Raw genomic sequence first — 20,137 nt, forward strand, 5'->3', positions numbered from 1 at the left:
TGCTGTTGTTCAGTCACTTAGTTGTGTCTGACTCTTTGCATCCCCATGGACTGCAACACGCCAGGCTTAAGATGTTAGAACAACGAAAATGAACAAGATGTAATGCTTCCTCTCAAAGGTCCGTTATCTGCCAGAGGAGGAAGATGAGAAATCAGATCATTAGGGTACAAAACGATGTGTGCTGTGTAAGATGCCTACAGAATATGGAAGGGTAGAAGTGGGTTCATGAGCTTGGGTGACCATGAGGTCAACATCCATTGGAGGTGAAAGCTGGGCTGTGCATTAGACAGTAAATGGAAGCGGTGATATGAAGAGATCAGCAGGACCTCACAGGCAGAGTACACAGAATGAGCAAACATGTGAGCTGAGAAAGGGTCTGATGACCACAGGAAACTTCATACTACTCAGAAGAAGATTTGAAGTTACGGAATGGCAGATTTGGGGAAATAAGGACCCCATCACAGAGATTCTGTATGCCAGTTTAGGGAGATTTGACTCTATGCTGTGGGCAACACAGTGAGTTAGTAAAGACCTTAAGCATGGTAGCAAAGGGACTTCTGTGGTGGTCCAGTAGTTAAGACTTCACTTTCCAGTGCAGCAGGTTCAGGTTTGATCTCTCCTTGGGGAGCTGAGATCCTATATGCCTCTCAGTCAACAGAACATAAACAACAGAAACAATATTGTAACAAATGCAAAAAAGTGATGGAGAAGACCTCACCTCTGCCAAATATTAAAAAAAAAAAAAGTATGCTAATAAAGACCCATTTGCTTTAGGGAGATCCCTTTGGTGACCATGTACAGGGTGAACAGATGTTACAGTTCGTGGATAAAAGGAAATTATTTACAAAATGACTATAAGTGAACATCCTAGAAGGAAGATGGTAAGTCCTAGTTGAGGGCAGAGGAAAGGGAATGGAAAGAAAGGAATGCTTCATGAGATTTAAGGGATGTAGGACACCCAGGCTTAGATGAGCAGTTAGGTATGCAGAACCTAGTCTTCCTCATTGGCACTGCCACTCTGGGGCCATCAGCTTATCCAAGCCTGAGGGGTTACTAGGGGCCAGTGGGTGGGCTCACGGCCTTTGCAGAGAACCAGGTGGAACTCTGCCCTTGTCCTTTGGGTTGACTGGGCAGAACATGGCCATCAAGAAATGAGAGAAAGTGGCCAACAGCTTGGGAGAAGACGTGTAGGACCATAAAGCGCACATGCTGGGCCTTTAACCTCTAAAACTGCCTACCTTTCCAAAGGTACACTGTGCTTACAGGAAAGGCAGGACTCGTTTAACTGGTAGACTTTGAAATGGTTTACCGCCACTGCCCCCCCCCCCCCACCGCCAATCTTCATAAAAAGGAAATGAGGGCTGCAGTGGGTAGGGGAGCCACTGGGCCTTTCCTGAACCTCGTAACTGATCAGCACGTGTCCAGGCTAGCCTGCCCGACTGACCTGAGTGCCAGGGGAGACAGTGAGGACAGGCAAGTGGAAGACTCTGGCAGGTAGTTGATACAATTTGCCAAAATCAGCAATGATCAACAGGCCTGGTGTAGGACAATAAGATAGGAGAGCACGCGCCCTTGAGTTTGGAGGGAGGGCAACACTGAAGACCTGTGTAAAACCCTGCCAATCTCCTGACTTGTCCATTCACCTCCTTACATGAGGATCAGTGCCTCCTTCCTAGGTTTCCAGTGACAATCCAGTAAGTGGCAGTAAAGAACAGTGGTTAAGAAAAAATGTAAGTTTGGCATGAATGCCTCCACTCAAACCCCTGTTCCGTCAACTAGAAGCAGTGAACCTTGGACATGTCCCCTCAGCTCTCAGCATGTGTCTATCCTTCTAAAAACTGGAGAAATAATAGTACTCACATCATAGGATGACGTTAAGATGAAAGGTGACACGCGTGATGTTGGCACCTAAACGGAGTTCATTAAATGGGAGCGTGCTTCTGATATAAGTGAACTGGACCCTTTATCCAAAGACCAAGGAGACTTAGGGTACCCTGGACATGAATAGAGCTGGAGGGTGATAATTAACCTCTGATTCGGTGGCAAGCACCTTCTAAGTATGTGTCATTTCAGTCATTTCTGTAGGCCCAACTCCATCAATTATGATTCAATTTAGACAAGATTGGAGGTCTAAAGAAATTTAGTGACTTGCCCAATGTCTCACTCACTGGGATTTAAACCCTATATAACTCCTCTATGGGTTAAGATCCCTGCTCTACGTGGCATGCTTGTTTCCATCATGGTGGCCAGTGGCTCCTTCGTGGAACTGTCCTTCCAATGGCCTAGAATTTATTGAGGACCTGCTATAGGCCAGGCCTGTGCCGGGCACTTGACACAATCTCATTGCATCACCATAACCCTGTGAGCTGCCTACTATTGCCCCCACTTCACAGGCTATGTGACAAGCCTGAGAGATCTTCCCGTACTTCCTTGGGCCATAAGCTTACTTGACTTGTGCTCTTGCCCTAACCCCATCGTGTTCCAGCCATTGGGAAGAGATAAAACAGAAGGATGGGGGTGGCCATCTCTGCCTTGCATCTTGTTCATGGCCCTTTTGCAGACCTTTTCTTCTTTTCTCCTCAAAGCAGGTATTGTCATCCCAATTATACACAGGGAACTTGAGGGTAAAATAGTCAGCAACTTTCCCAAGGTCATGAGCAAGCCAGCAGAACCTAGCTCACTGTCTTCTTGCATCTTGTTTCCAAAAAATGAAGACATTTTTCTGGGTCTGATTATGGACAACCAGCCCTCATTTCAGAATTTGGGGAAAGGCTTCGGGAGGGGCAGGCCGCACATCCCCCCCAACCCCACTACCAGCCACTAAGATCTGCAAACAGGGCCCCTACCTATGGGCTAGCAGCATCAGATGCTGCTTTAATTAGATCGCCATGGTAACAAGCTACAGGAGAACAATAGACAGTTGTGTACTTGCAAAAATCATCAGTCGCAGATAAGGCCCCGCTAAACTGTAATTACGCTGGAGCAGAAGCAGATCTTCATTTCAGTGGGAGAAATAAACTGCCATCCTCGCCTCGTTACCTTCGGATGTTATTTGAACATCAGGGGCTGGGATTCCAAACGGGTTTACTGTTTGAATTTACGTTTTGGAAATGTTAAAACCCCAAATAAAGATGGTCGTCTTTGCATCCTGGGCTTTGGGTTGCGCATTCCCAGAGGGGAACTGAGAGCAAGGTAAAGAAGGTAATAATAATCACATAGGTGGCATTTACCGAGTCCAGAGGTGCCCAGCGTTTTCTACAGTCCCGCCCCCCATCATCACACTAAGCGTCTGCTGACGGTGTGTCGAGTCCCACTTTACAAGCAGGAAGCCAACCAGGGATCCTCATTGGGGTCCTGACCCCTGAGGGTTTGGCTCCGAGGCCCAAATGCCTTCCTCCAGCCAGGTTGATGTTCAAGGACAAAAGGAGGGAGTCTCTGATCCAGCTGCACTTCTGAGCCTCCTTTTGATGAAATGAGCGGGTTTCCTTTTAATCCGGTTAGTTTTGCTAGTCTGATAAGATGCAGTTCACCCCGATCATCAGAGTCACCAAGACCCATAAATAAAGGAAAGATCATTTAAAAATAAATTACAGACAGAAAGCCGGGAAAGCGCAATCCTTGGCTTGTTGCTCTCCAGGCCCTCCATAAATCTGTTGTCTTTTCGGCTCTGCAGTGGCCAGGGTCACAGACCATAAAGAGCTTCCACAGAGAAATCTGAAAAATCCCAGCAAGATCGGGTATGTGGGAGTCATCGGAGAGGCATTTATATTCTCCGCCATCAGCCCGGGTGGAGGGAGGCAGCCCTCAGGCTGGCTAGGCAGGATGGGTGGGTGCCGACGCAGGAGAGCCAGCTGCCGCCCTGTCTGCTGGGACTTTGGGCACCACAAAGAGACCCCAGCCCCCAAAATGCCTAGTGCCTGACCTACTTTCACAAAAAGGAGTGACATTTCCAGTCTCATTGCAGCATGAAGCTACAGTCCTTTTGGAGAGGGGACCCAGTGACCTCAATTCATCAGATTGAGAATGAGTCTGATTTTAGATCTTGTTTTCCCAGAGAGATCACAGTTCAGCTGGGAGAGAGGGGAGCTAGAATGGGTCCCAAGGGAGAGCACAGGCCAGGGCTGAGGGGCAGCCATGGGTAGGGGGTAGCCATGGAAGGTGAACAGGACAAGATCTCCAGGCCCTGCAGCTGCCCCTGGGTCTAGCCAGGACAGCAGGGTGGGGTGTGGCTTCAGGGAGCCTTCGCATGGTAGACAAAGTGGTATCAATGGCTATTCTCCCCCTCTCCCAATCTGTCTCCTCTGGTGGTTGTGATGCTCCAATAGAGGAGTGTCCTCCAACCTCCTGCTCAGAGAAGGTCACAGGAGTGGGCATTTTCTTGGCACTTGAGCTTGGCACAGCTCCAGGGGAATGGCCCAAGTCTGCCTCCAGGACTGAGTCAGGACACCCTCCTCTTCTTCACTCACTTGTCACAGGCAGCAGGAAAATTCTAAGAATTTATGACGCTTTGGAGAGACACAGTGACTTCAGATCACGGCCATTTCAGTTGCAAGTATATATTGAGATGGTCCGGATAATAGTTTTAAACTCAGGGGTTCTTCACATCTCAGAGAACATGGTGAAAGCCAGGGACTCTGTCCTGTGAGAGGAAAGAATATGGTGACATTCATCCAACCATTTGTGAACAACCTCAGAGGTTCTGCAGTCCTGATACCCATCCATGGACACCCCCTTGAAGGCTCATACCAAAGCTGAGGAACCCTTGTTCTGTTCTAACCTCATTTCACAGATGGTTGACCAGAAACATGGGATGACTACCTCCAGGTCTCAAAGTGAGTGATTTCACATGAAGGCCCATTCCTGTCTCCTTTCTTTCTGGAAAAACTGGTACAACCACCTCCTAACTAGCTTTCTACTTCCACTTAGCCTATCTTATGCATTCTCCACACCCCAATAAAATACCCCTTTTTCAAATACAAATCATATTATGAAGCTTGGCTGCTTAAAATCCTTTAATGATTCTCCATTACCCTGAGATAAGACCCAACACCTTTCACGTGACTGATTAGCCAGGGCACCACATGACCTCTCAAGAAGAGAGGCAGATTATGTTGTGACACCTCCTTGGGGAGGCCCACACCCTGCCTGCAAGACCCTCACAATCAGCCTCAGCAGCCCTTCCAGCCTCATCAGGTTCCAGGCTAACTCCAGCTGTGCTGGTCTTCTTTCTTATGACTCCAGCAATCCAGGGCCTTTGCACAGCTTTCCCCTCCTCTGACAGATTCCTCCTTCCTCTCTTTACCTATCTGCCTTGTATTCATTCTCCTCTTCTCTACTTTGCCACTTTTCAAGGTCTTCCCTGAGTTTAACTTCCCTGAATCAGTCAGGGTCTAGTCAGAACCTGGAAACCATGATGCGTGTGTGTGTGTGTGTGGGTGTTAGTGGCTCAGTTGTGTCTGACTCTTTGCGACTCCATGGACCATAGCCTGCCAGGCTCCTCTTTCCATGGAATTCTCCAGGCAAGAATACTGGAGTGAGTAGCCATTCCCTTCTTCAGGGGATCTTCTCAACCCATGAATCAAACCTGAGACTCCTACATTGCAGGCAGATTCTTTACCATCTGAGCCACCAGGAAAGCCTGGAAACCATAAAAGGTTATTTCAAAGAGAGGGTATTTAATCCAAGGGATTTGTTACACAGGTAATAAAAGGATGAAACAGTTTTTAATAATTGACATTGACTTAATTCTCCTATTGCCAGAACCTAATAGGAAGCCAGCTGGCAAGGGAGTCTGGGAAACATGGCCCACAGACATCCAGCCCCAGCATCACAGAACAGATGATGGAACAATTTTGATGGAGTAAATACCAGGCGCAAACCCACAACACATGGTTTATCCATTGACCTCTGCGTTCAACTAGAGGCCCTGTGAAGGTTGGCCCAAGCATCTCCATCCCAGGGCTGGCACAGAGCCTGAACAATCAGCACTCAATAAGATCTTTCTGAGCCCAGCTTCCACAGCAGCAAAGTGGAGCTAAATCCCTCTCCAAAGAATTGTTGTGATGACTGCTAGGATGAGGGACGTGACAAGATGGGATCTGTTCAGAGCCAGGTCATGACCAAACATGAGAGCCCTCCATGGACAGTGTCTGGCTTCACCAGGAGCAGTCTTCTGAGCTTTTTTTTTTTTTTTTTTAACAGTGTGTGAGGATGCTGAGGAAAGAGTGTGAAGTCCACTTACTGCCTATCTTCCCCTAAAGAATTTCTAAAGCTCCTTCTGCCTATTTTTGTCCTGCGGTGCTTGAGTGGTTATGTGGGTTATCACCTGTGACAAACATTTTTATATGAGTGTTGACATTTCTGGTGTTTCCTGATGGGACAACATCACGTAGGGAGCCCTGTGGAAAGAAGTCAGAAAACATTCTGACCGCGGGGTGTTAGGGGTGGGGACGGCAGGCAGTGAGAGGATGATCTGGGCCCGGCATTCTTAGCTGGTGTCCAGAAAGCTGTGAACACAGTGAATTTCTTCTGTGAAGGCCACCGGGCAGCTTGTATCACAAAATATTTCAGAGATGAGAGTGTTTTGCAAGCACAAAGACACCTGATCAAAGCTGTGTCTGAACATTCCCCGTGGGTGTAGAATTCCTCAGGAGTCAGTTTGAGAGGCTGGCTGTCAGAGGAAAGGCCCTGGACCAGGGAGTTTGGAGACTTGCATCTCCGTCTCTTCTTACTGGCTGCCTCCAGGACTTTGGGTGAATCCTTCCTCCTGCCTTGCTCTTGATTGGTTCTCATCTGAGCTGTACATGTGAATCATCAGGGTCACTTACTTCTAGAGATCTGATGAAATTGCTTCATCAGATGCAATGTCCATGAATCCTGGATGTTATTCAACTTTCAGAATGTTTGTGCTTCTGGGGATGAGAACCACTGTTCCAAGACATTTCAGCGTTCATCAGAATCACCTGGAGGACCCGTCAAGCACAAGCTGCTCAGCTCCACTCCCCGAGTTTCTGATTCAGTAGATCTGGGGAACGTCTGACAATCTACCTTCCTAACAAGTTTCAAGGTACTACTGATGCTGTCCAACAAGGGTCACATTTTGAGAAACCCTACTGTGGCCTGAGGTGGTGCAGTGGTAAAGAATCTGCCTGCCAATGCAGGAGACTCAAGAGAGGCAAGTTCAGTCCTTGGGCTGGAAAGATCCCTTGAGGAAGGAAATGGCAACCCACTCCAGTATTCTTGCCTGGAAAATTCCATGGGCAGAGGAGCCTGGCAAGTTACTGTCCATGGAGCCACAAGAGTCAGACACAACGGAGCACAAACACACAAACACACATGCATTCTAGTCCAGTGGTCTCTATGGAGGGGGCGGGGGCGGAGATTTTGCCTCCCAAGAACATTTGGAGGATGTCTGGAAACATGTTTAGTTTTCACAATTGAAAAGTAATGCTACTGGAACCTAGTGGGCAGAGGCCAGGGATGCCACTAAACATTCTACGGAGCACAGGGCATCTCCCCCAAACAGAGAATTATCCAGTATAAAATGTCAACAGCATTAATGCATCTGCAATATTAATGTGCCCATGAATTACCTGGAGATTGTGTTGGATTGCAGATTCTGATAAAGTCAGTCTAGGGAATGGCCCAAGATTTTGCATTCTATAAACTCCCAGATAAGCGATGCCCAAATGGCCGATCTTCCAAAACTCAGGTACTCCCACCTCTATAGATGTAATCTCCCACAGCCTACAATATACAGATAACTCTGCTATTCACTTCTCTGTCCTTTCAGCCTACAATACGATGACCACTGACATAGGAAACTCTCAAAAAGTATCAGAAAGACTTAAGACATTCACTATGCATAAGCTGAGCTGGCTTCCCCCACATACCGCCATCTTGGTCAGGAAGTTCTTGAGAATTAGGATTTTGGCCAGTCCTTTGATATTTCCCTCGAAGCTGGACACAGAGCTTGGCACTGGTTAGGAACTCTGTATATGTCTGTTGTACAAAATTAGATAGACACAATAAGAGCTAGCATTCTCAGAAGGGCAGATTGTCATTTTCCTAGCTATTGCTGCTGACCTCTCCTTCTGAACAAACCGTTTTCCAGGTCTCAGTGCTTGTCATTTGCCAAATGTTTCACTAGTATGATCTTGCCTAATCTTTTTCACAAAGTTGCGAGGAGAGCAGTGTCCATCCCCACTTACAGATGGGAAAACTGAAGTGAAGAAAGGTGTGGAGCCTAAGCTAGAGGAAGAGCTCCTGTCCTGGCTATGCCATGCCAGCCCATTCCAGGTCACCCAGGCAGCTCTTGGTTCCTGTCCTCCTCCACACCCCCAAGACCCGCCCTCCTCTTCATCACGGTCACACCTTCTCTCCTATCTTGTCCCATCTTCTCTGCCTTTCATTTCCTCCACCCCACAGACCAGACAACCATCTCCTCTGCCTAACTGGCTTTCTTTTCAACCTTTTTGTCTGGGACTTCCTGGATGACTGAGGGCTTCCTAAAATGACAACCTGAGGCATAGAACCTCTTCCACTAGTGAAAGAAAATCAAGGTCCAGCCTTATTTGCTGCCCCCTTTCCACCCTGTTCCACCAGTCACTTTGGGTGTCACCACTGGAGAGCCAAAGATTTATAATCCCCAGTGCTTCCCCCTCAATATGGTGCTGGATAGGAAGTTCTTTTTCAAAAATTTCGATCAGATCCCTGACATTTGGTCTTCCAGCCAGTAACTGCTCCTTCTGTCTCCTTTGCCAGTTTATCATGCTTCCTTCTGATTGTTGGACGCTGAAGGGCTCCAGGGCTCCATCCTCTGGCATCTTCTTTTCCATCTGCACTCACTTCACAGATGATCTCATCCTGTCCCCACTGATGATCAACCAGTTTACATTGAAAGCAACAACCTCTTGTGTGAACTCCAGACTGGTATATCCAAGAATTCCTTAATATCACCACCTCGATGTCCAACAGGGAAAAAATATGTGTCTATATCCAAAACCAAAATCTTCGCTGTTCCCCACTTCCCCATACAAACACCTCCCATAGTTATTCTCATCTCTGTTAATGTCAAATTCCTTCTGTCTTTGTAGAAATCCCTGTCTCCTCTCCTTTTTTCGCAAGTCTAGTTCAGACTTTGCTCTGTGTTTGAAATATGAGTGTCTACTTCTGTCGCCTCTACTTTGCCATCCTGGCTCAAGCCATAGCCACTCTCACCTGGATATTTCCACATCCTATATAGTCTTCCCACCTCCATCCTTATCTTCCTACAAGCTATTCTCCAGAAACAGAGAGTGGAATTTGTTTACCATGTGTAGTGACTTCATGGTCACCCTCTAAAAGATATGTCTTAATAAGACCAAGATTTTATGAATATAATGTTATTTGGGAAAGGGGTCTTTGCAGATGAAATGAAGTTAAAGATCTTAAAATGAGATCACCCTGGATTATCCCAAGAGGCCCTACATCCAGTGACAAGTATCCTTAGGAGACAAAGAATTGAAGACACATACGCACAGAGAAGAGGTGATAATAGAGACAGAGGCAGAGATGAGAATGTTAAGGCTACAAGCCAAGGAACATCTGGAGCCCCTGGGAGCTGAGAGGCAAGGAAAGATTCTCCCCTAGAGCCACTGGAGGGCGTGAGGCCCTACAGACGCATGCCTTCGTTTTGGGTTTTGGGACTCCAGTACTAGGAGAGAATACATTTCTGCTGCTTTAAGCCACCAAGTTTGGCAACTCTCAGAATGTCATACATTGCATAAGTCAGGCCATATTCAACGTCTGATCAGAATCCTCCAACATTATTCCATTTCATTTTGAGTAAAATCGGATTCTCTGTATGAGCTGAACCCCACTGATCTTCTGACTGCGTCTCCTGCCGCACTTCCTCTTGTCCACCCACAGCAGCAACACGGACTCCTTGGTGTATTTTGATGGCTCCATATAGGTGCCCACCTCAGAGGCACTGTGCTTCTTGTTTTCTCTCCCTTGAATAGCTTTTCTCAGATGTCCATGGCTCACTATGCCACTTCCCTCTGCTGTCTCTTAGAGTTGCCTTCTCCCATTACCCGCTGGCCCATTCCTCATCACTTGCTTTATCCACCTTGTGCCCTTCATAGCACAAGGCACCATTTAATACAATACTTATCAGTCTGATTGGCTATCTATCTCTTCCCACTAGAAAGAAAAAGGCATGACAGTAAGGGATTTGTTTTTCTTCATTTGTGTCCACAGTGCAATCAAGTATCTGGCATATACAAGGCACTGAGCAAACGTCTGCTGAACGGACACCTCTCACTATGTAATTCACTCACCCTTTCTCAAGCCTTAGTGACAGAAACAGGACCCAGCAGGAAAAAAAAAAAAAAGGCATATACAAAAGCACAACATAAGATCCTGTGGCGTCTCAGAAACGGCACAGAGCTCTCTGTACCTGGAGCACAAAGTACAAACAGTGAAAAAGGGGCAGAGATGAGCAGAAGGGATTGGTAGGAGGGGGGCCAGAGAGGAAGCTTAGGTAGGTTCTGAGTATGTTACGATTCATGTCAAGGACTTTGAATTCCCTCATTATCTTTGAAAAAAATTTTCCAGGAAAAAAAAAGTCACTTTATTATTTTTTTAAAAAAGGAAGGGAGCTAAATATTTCTTCAAAATGCCAAGGTTATAGAGAACCCTTCTGATTATCTCGGGCTCCAGGTCAACTTTCTCAGTTTGCAGATTTGAATTTTGAAGCCCCAAGAGAAAAGGATCATTATGCAAAATCAAGCAGAAAGCTTCTGAATGAGGTGCTATCTGCCGATTCCTGCTCCAAGATTCCTTCTTGTTCTAGGTGAGAGCCTCTAAAAAGCAAGAACTATCCAACACAAGAAAGGCAAGAAGAATTGTCTGCTGATGATCGTTCCCAGAGCTAGGCTAGGAGGGCCCTTCTTAAAAGTCGCCTAAGTGCTTGGACTCTAGGTTGAGAAGACTCACAGATGGGACCTGGGTTTGAACCTTCCCTCTGCTGAGTTCTCAAAACCTATTCAGAACTGTGGTCCACTGTAGACACCTCCCTGTCTGCATCTGCTCATCTCTTCATTTTAATCTCCTGTACTCAGGTACAATTATGGACAATACAGTTCACTTACTCTGGCTGTTGGATGACTTTGGCTTTGCACCTGTGAAGAACATCTCCATTAACTCTCAAAATTTCCTCCTGGCTCTTAGTGATCCATCCTTTCCTTCCCCTGAGGCCCGAGAAAACCACTGATGAAATTTTTGTCAGTTTCAATCATGTAGATTAATTTTCATTTTCTAGAACGTTGTATGAATGGCATTATCCAAAATATATTTTCTTTTTTTGCCTGACAGTTTTACTCAGCATATTATTTTGAGATTCATCTAAACAGTTTTGTGTGTCAGTAGTTTATTCCTTGTCATTGTGGAAGAAACATTCTATTGTAAGGATGTGCAGTTTGTTTCTCACTCACTCATCAGTGGACATTTGGGTTATTTCCAGTTTTAAGCTATTACAAACAAAGCTGCCTTGAACATCTGAATATAAGTCTTTTGTAAACATGTTTTTATTTCTCTGAGGGAAATAACTAGAAATGGATGTTATGACATACACTTAACTTTAAAAAAAAAAAAAAAGCCTGCTAATCTCTTTTCCACAATGTGGATAAGTTTCACATTCCCATCAGTGATGTCAGAGTATTCCAGTTACTCCTCACCCTCACCAACAGCTGTTATTGTCAGTCTTGTTCATTTCAGCCAATATAGAGTGTGTATGGTGGTGGTGGTTTAGTTGCTAAGTCACATCTGACTCTTGCGACCCCATGGACTGTAGCCCATAGGATTTTCCAGGCAAGAATATTGGTGCCGGTTGTCATTTCCTTCTCCAAGAATGTGTGTAGTGTGTGTAGCGGTACCCTATTATTTTTAATTTGCAATTTCCTTATGCCCAGTGATGTAGAATACCTTGGCGTCTGTTTTTTGTGAAGTTTCTTTTTTCTTTTGTGAAGTGGATTTTCAAGCCTTTTGTCTATGAGTTGTTCACCCTCTTCATTTTTAATTATAAGAGTTTGTTACATCTTCTGGATTCAAGTGCTTTGTCAAATACAGGTTTGCAAACTTTTTGCCAAGCTGTGGCTTAAATTTTAACTTACCATTCTAGATTTTGAACAGTTTCTAGTTCATAGAAGGTGCTCAATAAAATGTACTGAATGGGGTGAGAAATCCAGATGATACTGTCTAAAATCAGGGTGAATCCTTTTCATTGTCCAATGTTCATAGCAGCACTATTTATAATAACCAAAACATGGAAAAAACTTAAGTGTCCACTGACAGATGACTGGATAAAGAAGATATGTGTGTGTGTATGTGTGTGTGTGTGTGTGCGTATGCAATGGTGGTGATATGCATATTTATATGCAATGGACTATTACTCAGCCATAAAAAGTTATATAATGCCATTTGCAGCAACATGCTGCTGCTGCTAAGTCACTTCAGTCATGTCTGACTCTGTGCGACCCCATAGATGGCAGCCCACCAGGCTCCCCCATCCCTGGGATTCTCCAGGCAAGAGCAATGGAGTGGGTTGCTATTTCCTTCAATACTTGAAAGTGAAAAGTGAAAGTGAAGTCGCTCAGTCGAGTCCAATTCTTCACAACCCCATGGACTGCAGCCCACCAGGCAACATAGATGGATCTAAAGGTTTTCATACAAAGTGAAGTAGAATGCTCAAACTACTGTACAATTGCACTCATCTCACACACTAATAAAGTAATGCTCAAAATTCTCCAAGCCAGGCTTTAGCAATACGTGAACCGTGAGATTCCAGATGTTCAAGCTGGTTTTAGAAAAGGCAGACGAACCAGAGATCAAATTGCCAACATCTGCTGGATCAGCAAAAAAGGAAAAGAGCTCCAGAAAAACATTTATTTCTGCTTTACTGACTATACCCAAGCCTTTGACTGTGTGGATCACAATAAACTGTGGAAAATTCTGAAAGAGGTGGGGATACCAGACCATTTGACCTGCCTCTTGAGACATTTGTATGCAGGTCAGAAAGCAACAGTTAGAACTGGGCATGGAACAACAGACTGGTTCCAAATAGGAAAAGGAGTATGTCAAGGCTGTATATTGTCACCCTGCTTATTTAACTTCTATGCAGAGTACATCATGAGAAACGCTGGGCTGGAAGAAACACAAGCTGGAATCAAGATTGCGGGGAGAAATATCAATAACCTCATATATGCAGATGACACCACCTTTATGGCAGAAAGTGAAGAACTAGAGTCTCTTGATGAAAGTGAAAGAGGAGCGTGAAAAAGTTGGCTTAAAGCTCAACATTCAGAAAACGAAGATCATGGCATCCTGTCCCATCACTTCATGGCAAATAGATGGAGGAAGAGTGGAAACAGTGTCAGACTTTATTTTTCTGGGCTCCAAAATCACTGCAGATGGTGATTGTAGCCATGAAATTAAAAGACACTTACTCCTTAGAAGGAAAGTTATGACCAACCTAGACAGCATATTGAAAAGCAGAGACATTACTTTGCCAACAAAGTCCGTCTAGTCAAGGCTATGGTTTTTCTTGTGGTCATGTATGGACGTGAGAGTTGGACTATAAAGAAAGCTGAGTGCCAAAGAATTGATGCTTTTGAACTGTGGTGTTGGAGAAAAGTCTTGAGAGATCCAAGCAGATCCAACCCTCCATCCTAAAAATGATCAGTCCTAGATGTTCATTGGAAGGACTGATGTTGAAGCTGAAACTCCAATACTCTGGCCACCTGATGCGAAGAGCTGACTCATTGGAAAAGATCCTGATGCTGGGAAAGATTGGGGGCAGGAGGAGAAGGGGATGACAGAGGATGAGATGGTTGGATGGCATCACTGACTTGATGGACATGAGTTTGGGTGGACTCCAGGAGTTGATGATGGATAGGGAGGCCTGGCATGCTGTGGTTCATGGGGTCACAAAGAGTCGGACATGACTGAGAGACTGAACTGAACTGAACTGAAGTAAGTCAGAGAAAGACAAATCATATCGCCTTTAAGTGGAATCTTAAAAACAGTGATACAAATGAACTTATTTACAAAACAGAAACAGACTCACAGACATAGGAAAAAAAAAAAAAAAACTATAGTTACCAAAGAGGAAAGATGGGAGAGATAAATTAGAAACTGGGGATTAAAATATACATCTCCTACATATAAAATAGATAACCAACAAGGACTTACTGTATAGAACTGAGAAATATATTCAATATCTATAATGGAAAAGAATATAAAATAATGTATATATGTGTATATATATGTGTGTGTGTGTATAATTGAATCAATTTTCTGTATACCTGAAAGTAACACAACATTGTAAATTACTATGTTTCAATAAAAATTTTAAAAAAGAAGGTAAGAATCTCTCTCTATTCTACTACTGATGATATCAGATCTGAAAGCTGACAGACCTGACCTTAAATCTCAGTGTCACACTTCTTAGCTGCATGACCTTGGATTATGTCCTTGAACCTCAATTTCTTCTCCTGGATAATGGAGATAAAAACATGTGTATCATAAGATTATATCAACATCACAATATAATAATAAATATAAAGTGCATCTGAAACTAAATAGAACAAATAACTGACCACAAAAGTAGGGAGGCTCTCCAACACTCTATAAGATGTGAGGGTTTCATGTGCGTTGTTTTATTTGTTGTTTTAGTATATAACTACTTAACACAATGTAGGTGGTCAAAAAACTAGTTGCTGTTCATCAGCATTATAATAAGACAAAAAATACAGTGTGCACCTCCACGGATGTGACAAAAGAGGCGAAGGTCCTGAGACTGCACGCGGGAATCTGAACTTTGATTTCAGTGAAAGAGTACTCTTGGTGTGCTTGGTTGTCTTGGTTCAAAGACCCAACCAGTCAACAGCTCTGTAAGGGGACTGGAGTGAAGCTTTTTTAAAGCTTAAAAAAAACCTGATGGCATCTGCTGTCAAGTTTCCGAATGCACACCCCAGTCCACAGACACTGCCTCAAGGACTCTGAGTCAAACAGGGCAGGATTCAAAGCAGGGTCAAGGGTCAGGGAGAAGTCATGGATGGTTTTGCACCCGTGAGAATCAAACATACCAAACCTCCCTCTTTCTGCCGCTGTTCTATATACCAGAGAAGATTTCAACAGCTCTGCTGTGATTCTGCCAAGTTTTCAGAGCTAAGACCAATTTAAATAAAATAAACTAAGGAAACAGCACATGAAACTTACCTTCATCCATTCATTCACCCATCCTCTAATCCATCTCTGTTTCTCATGTTAGTTGGTACTCGCTTCTGTCCATTGAACCTCTATCTAGTTAACATGTACTGAACACTTGTTATTGTCTAGACAGTGTGAATACAGAGATGCACAAGCTCAAATCCTTGAGCTGAAAGAATTTCTCATCACACTAAAACAGCAAATACTAATTTATGTTTTATAGAATAATTATTGAAAACCAATCCTGCTCCAGGTTCAGCATTAGTCTCTGGAATACAACATCAATTATGATAATCCTGGAACGTGACCTCATGAAAATAAAATTTTAGTAAGGGAAAGAGTATTCAAAAACATAAGCAAAAGAGTAGTAATATGAGTTTGTTCATCTCCATACACAAACTGATCATGCTATGAAAACAATAGAAAACAGACCTTGATCTGATAAGGTCCCCAGATGTAACCATCAGTGTATAGGTAATATGGCTTCCCTGGTGGCTCAGATGGTAAAGAATCTGCCTGCAATGCAGGGGACCCGTGTTCAATCCCTGGGTCAGGAAGGTCCCTTGGGGAAGGGAATGGCTACCCACTCCAGTATTTTTGCCTGGGAAAGTCCATGGACAGAGGAGCCAGCCAGGCCACAGTCCATGAGGTCACAAAGAGTCAGACACAAATGAGCAACTAACTCACACTTTCATTTTCAATATGGAGTCAGGAGCATAGAAACAGGTCAAACAATAGCACAAAGACATAAAGCAGCAAAATATAACGTGGTACAAACCACTCAGTCTCTTCAACAAAGAAAGTGCAAGGAAAAACAATAGACGGAAAGGGTACTGAAAAGTTAAGACTTAAGAGGCCTGTGGACCTAATGAAATGTGTGGATCTTGTTTGAATTCATACTGAACAAATCTAACATAAAACTAGTTATGAGATAGCCAGAGTTTTGAACACTGACAAAACATTTCATGATATTAAAGAATTATGATTTTTTAATATGGTAATAGCATTGTGACTCTTATATAAATTTGATCTCCTTTAAAGATGTACACTAACATAATTATGGAAGAAATGAGATGAATAATATGATGTTTTGAATTTGCTTCTAAAGAATTCAGTGGGGGAGGGACTGCAAAGAATAGTTAAAACAAGGTTGGCCATGAATTGAGAATTATTGAAACTCCATGGGAGTTCATTATTTTCTTCCATTCTTGTATTGGTTAGAAATTTCCCATAATGACAAGTTTTTTTTTTTAAGAAATAAACAGTATGCTCCCAGAAATAAAATTGCCGGGTATGAGTGTTTCAAGGCATTTAAAATGTATTGTCAAATTGCTTTCCACAAAAGCTGTAGTAATTTATGGCCCCACATGAGAGTGCTGAGGATATTATATTTTTCAGAGAATATATCATTGCTTAGATAAATGCAGGAACCTGTATTTCTCATTTGCCATGTATTTAGAAAGGCTAATGGCCTATTATGGGATATTTTAGCCCAGCCATGACCACACACCCCAAGCACTTGTACCTGAACATCAGGTGGAAAAAAATCAAGGAGTCAGTCAAGTTCAGCATGACAGTCTTGCAAATTCAAATGTAAACAAATCCACATTCTGCCAATGGGGAGCTTTTGCTGTTCCTGACAGCACTGCAGAAGATCTCTTGGAATGCCCATTGAGATATTTGTTTAATGGGAAAATCTGCAATTGTTTCTTCTCAATGAAATCTGGTTACCTTCAAGAGACTTCTTCACATTAAGATGAAAAAAAGAAATATCAATGCCTAGGTTTTCCTGTCTAGCATGAAAGACAGTGTTCTGCTGTAGGGTAATTTTGAGTTCCTATAATCTTCCAATCATGTTTGATTGCAGTGCCTCTTTCCTGTCTTAATATTAAGAGGATAGTCAGTGCTTTTCTGCAACCAAAACCAACTTTCAGATGAAGCAGCCACTTATTTCAATGTCTTGTTTATAAGCAGTGTCTCTTGGGCATGTGAAACACCCCTGCCTTCAAGGAGGAGCCCTCCTCAGGACTTCTGCCTGACCAATAGTCAGCAACACATAGCTGGTATCCGTGACCTGCCATGTATAAGTGACCCTTCAGCCACTGTGCAGGGACATCAAGAAGAGTGAGTGGTGATATCTGTCCTCTAGGATGTCACCATGCTAGTGGGACAGTTACATGTATATGAGTGAAAAGTCACAATATCATGATTGAGCCACTCATTCATTCTCCAGATGCTAAACGTCAGATATTCTACTAGACACTCAGTGGTAGAGAGATGACTAAATCAAAATCCTAAAGGGAGGCATATGAGCACAAAATTAAAATACCACTTGGGGAATGTAGTGCTAGAGAAATCTACCACGACAATTTATGGCACAAAGGAGAGGTGAACTCTGACTAGTTCAAGGATGCAACCTGGAGGATAAGAAGTTTGGGCTGCTTTAAGGTTTAAAAGGTAAACAAGGAGGGGAGGGACTTCCAAGCATAAAGAAGAGTATTTCGAAAGAGATAGAGACTTGAAAGAGCATAGAGGTTCGAGTACAAGGTTAATTCATTTGGTTTGGATCAAAGATAGTGCGTGGGTAGGGAACTGGGTGAAAATGAGAGTGGGGAGGTGGAGATAGCAGCTAATAGAGGATCTTGTCTGCATGCAGAGGTATGAGCTTAGTCGAACAAGTGATACAAAATCATTGTGAGAGGTATTGTAGAGCCAGATGACTATGCATAATGGAAGGGCAGAGATGCCCAGGGTCACTGCTGGAATGGAACAAAGTATCCTGATTGAATCGAGGAGGGATGACAAGGTGAGAATTATCCTGGAACATGGCAAACCAGGAGGTGGAAGCCCAGATCTGTACAGAAGAATTAATTAATACAAATCACTGATGTAGCCCCTCCATCCTGCTATACTCCAAAGAGGACAGAATGGGAAGAGGGAGTGGTGAAAACTTAACCTTAAAATTGAGAAACGTGACAAATACTAACTCAAAGTGATCAAGGTCAACATCAACAGGGATGAGTCAGGTCAATAGCATGTAATGCCTGATATGATGCGATGAAAATGGGACTTTTCCTCTGTTTTGTTCCTCCTGTTAGCTCATGACTAGTAGTAGTTTCTGGAGAAGGCAATGGCACCCCACTCCAGTACTCTTGCCTGGAAAACCCATGGATGGAGGAGCCTGGTAGGCTGCAGTCCATGGGGTTGCTAAGAGTAGAACATGACTGAGCGACTTCACTTTCATTTTTCACTTCCATGCACTGGAGAAGGAAACGGAAACCCACTCCAGCGTTCTTACCTGGAGAATCCCAAGGACAGAGCAGCCTGGTGGGCTGCCGTCTATGGTGTTGCACAGAGTCGGACACGACTGAAGCGACTTAGCAGCAGCAGTAGTAGTTTCATCATGAAAAAAAAAAAAAAATCAAACAAATTCCACTACAGGGACCTTCTACAAAACAGCTGACCAATGTTTCCAGAACTGCCAAGATCATCAAAAACAAGGGAGTCAGAAACTATCACAGCCAAGAAGAGTCTGAGGAGATGAGACAACTAAATGCAGTGTAGCATCCAAGATGATATTCTTGGATAAGAAAAGTCATTAGGTAACAACAAATGAAGTCTGAATAAATTATAGACTTTAGTTAACAACAATGTACCAATAAAAAATGTGCCCAGCATTTTGCATGAGGTACTCTGCATGTATGCTCATCTTCTCCTGTGAGAACTCCAAAATTACAACTCATTGCTGAACAATCATTAACAGGAGAATGTTGGATCTTACCAAGGAAAGATACCCCATATCCAAGGGCAAAGGAAAAGCCCCAGCAATGTGGTAAGAGGGGCAAATTGCATTTAGAATCAAATCCCATACCTGCCAGAGATGCTTGGAGGGCTCAAACAAACCTTGTGTGCACCAGGACCCAGAGACTCCACAGACACTGAGCCAGAACTGTGTTTGAGTGTCTCCTGTGCAGGTATTGCTGAAGCCTGGCTTGGAGAATTTTAAGAATTACTTTACTAGCATAAGAGATGAGTGCAATTGTTTGAGCACTCTTTGGCATTGCCTTTCCTTGGGATTGGAATGAAAACTGACCTTTTCCAGTCGTGTGGCCACTGCTGAGTTTCCCAAATTTGCTGGCATATTGAGTGCAGCACTTTCACAGCATCATCGTTCAGGATTTGAAATAGCTCAACTGGAATTCCATCACCTCCACTAGCTCTGTTCATAGTGATGCTTTCTAAGGCCCACTTGACTTCACATTCCAGGATGTCTGGCTCTAGGTGAGTGATCATACCATCATGATTATCTTGGTCATGAAGATCTTTCTTATACAGTTCTTCTGTGTATTCTTGCCACCTCTTCTTAATATCTTCTGCTTCTGTTAAGTCCATACCATTTCTGTCCTTTATCGAACCCATCTTTGCATGAAATGTTCCCTTGGTATCTCTAACTTTCTTGAAGAAATCTCTAGTCTTTCCCATTCTGTTGTTTTCCTCTATTTCTTTGCATTGATAGCTAAGGAAGGCTTTCTTATCTCTTCTTGCTATTCTTTGGAACTCTGCATTCAGATGTTTATATCTTTCCTTTTCTCCTTTGTTTTTCACTTCTCTTCTTTACACAGCTATTTGTAAGGCCTCTGCAGACAGCCATTTTGCTTTTCTGCATTTCTTTTCCATGGGGATGGTCTTAATCCCTGTCTCCTGTACAGTGTCATGAACCTCCGTCCATAGTTCATATGTGAACCGTAAATTTCCAGATGTTCAAGCTGCTTTTAGAAAAGGCAGAGGAACCAGAGATCAAATTGCCAACATCCGCTGGATCATCGAAAAAGCAAGAGAGTTCCAGAAAAACATCTATTTCTGCTTTATTGACTATGCCCAAGCCTTT

Source organism: Capra hircus, chromosome 11 (assembly GCF_001704415.2).
Source record: "Capra hircus breed San Clemente chromosome 11, ASM170441v1, whole genome shotgun sequence".
In the NCBI taxonomy this organism is placed as follows: domain Eukaryota; kingdom Metazoa; phylum Chordata; class Mammalia; order Artiodactyla; family Bovidae; genus Capra; species Capra hircus.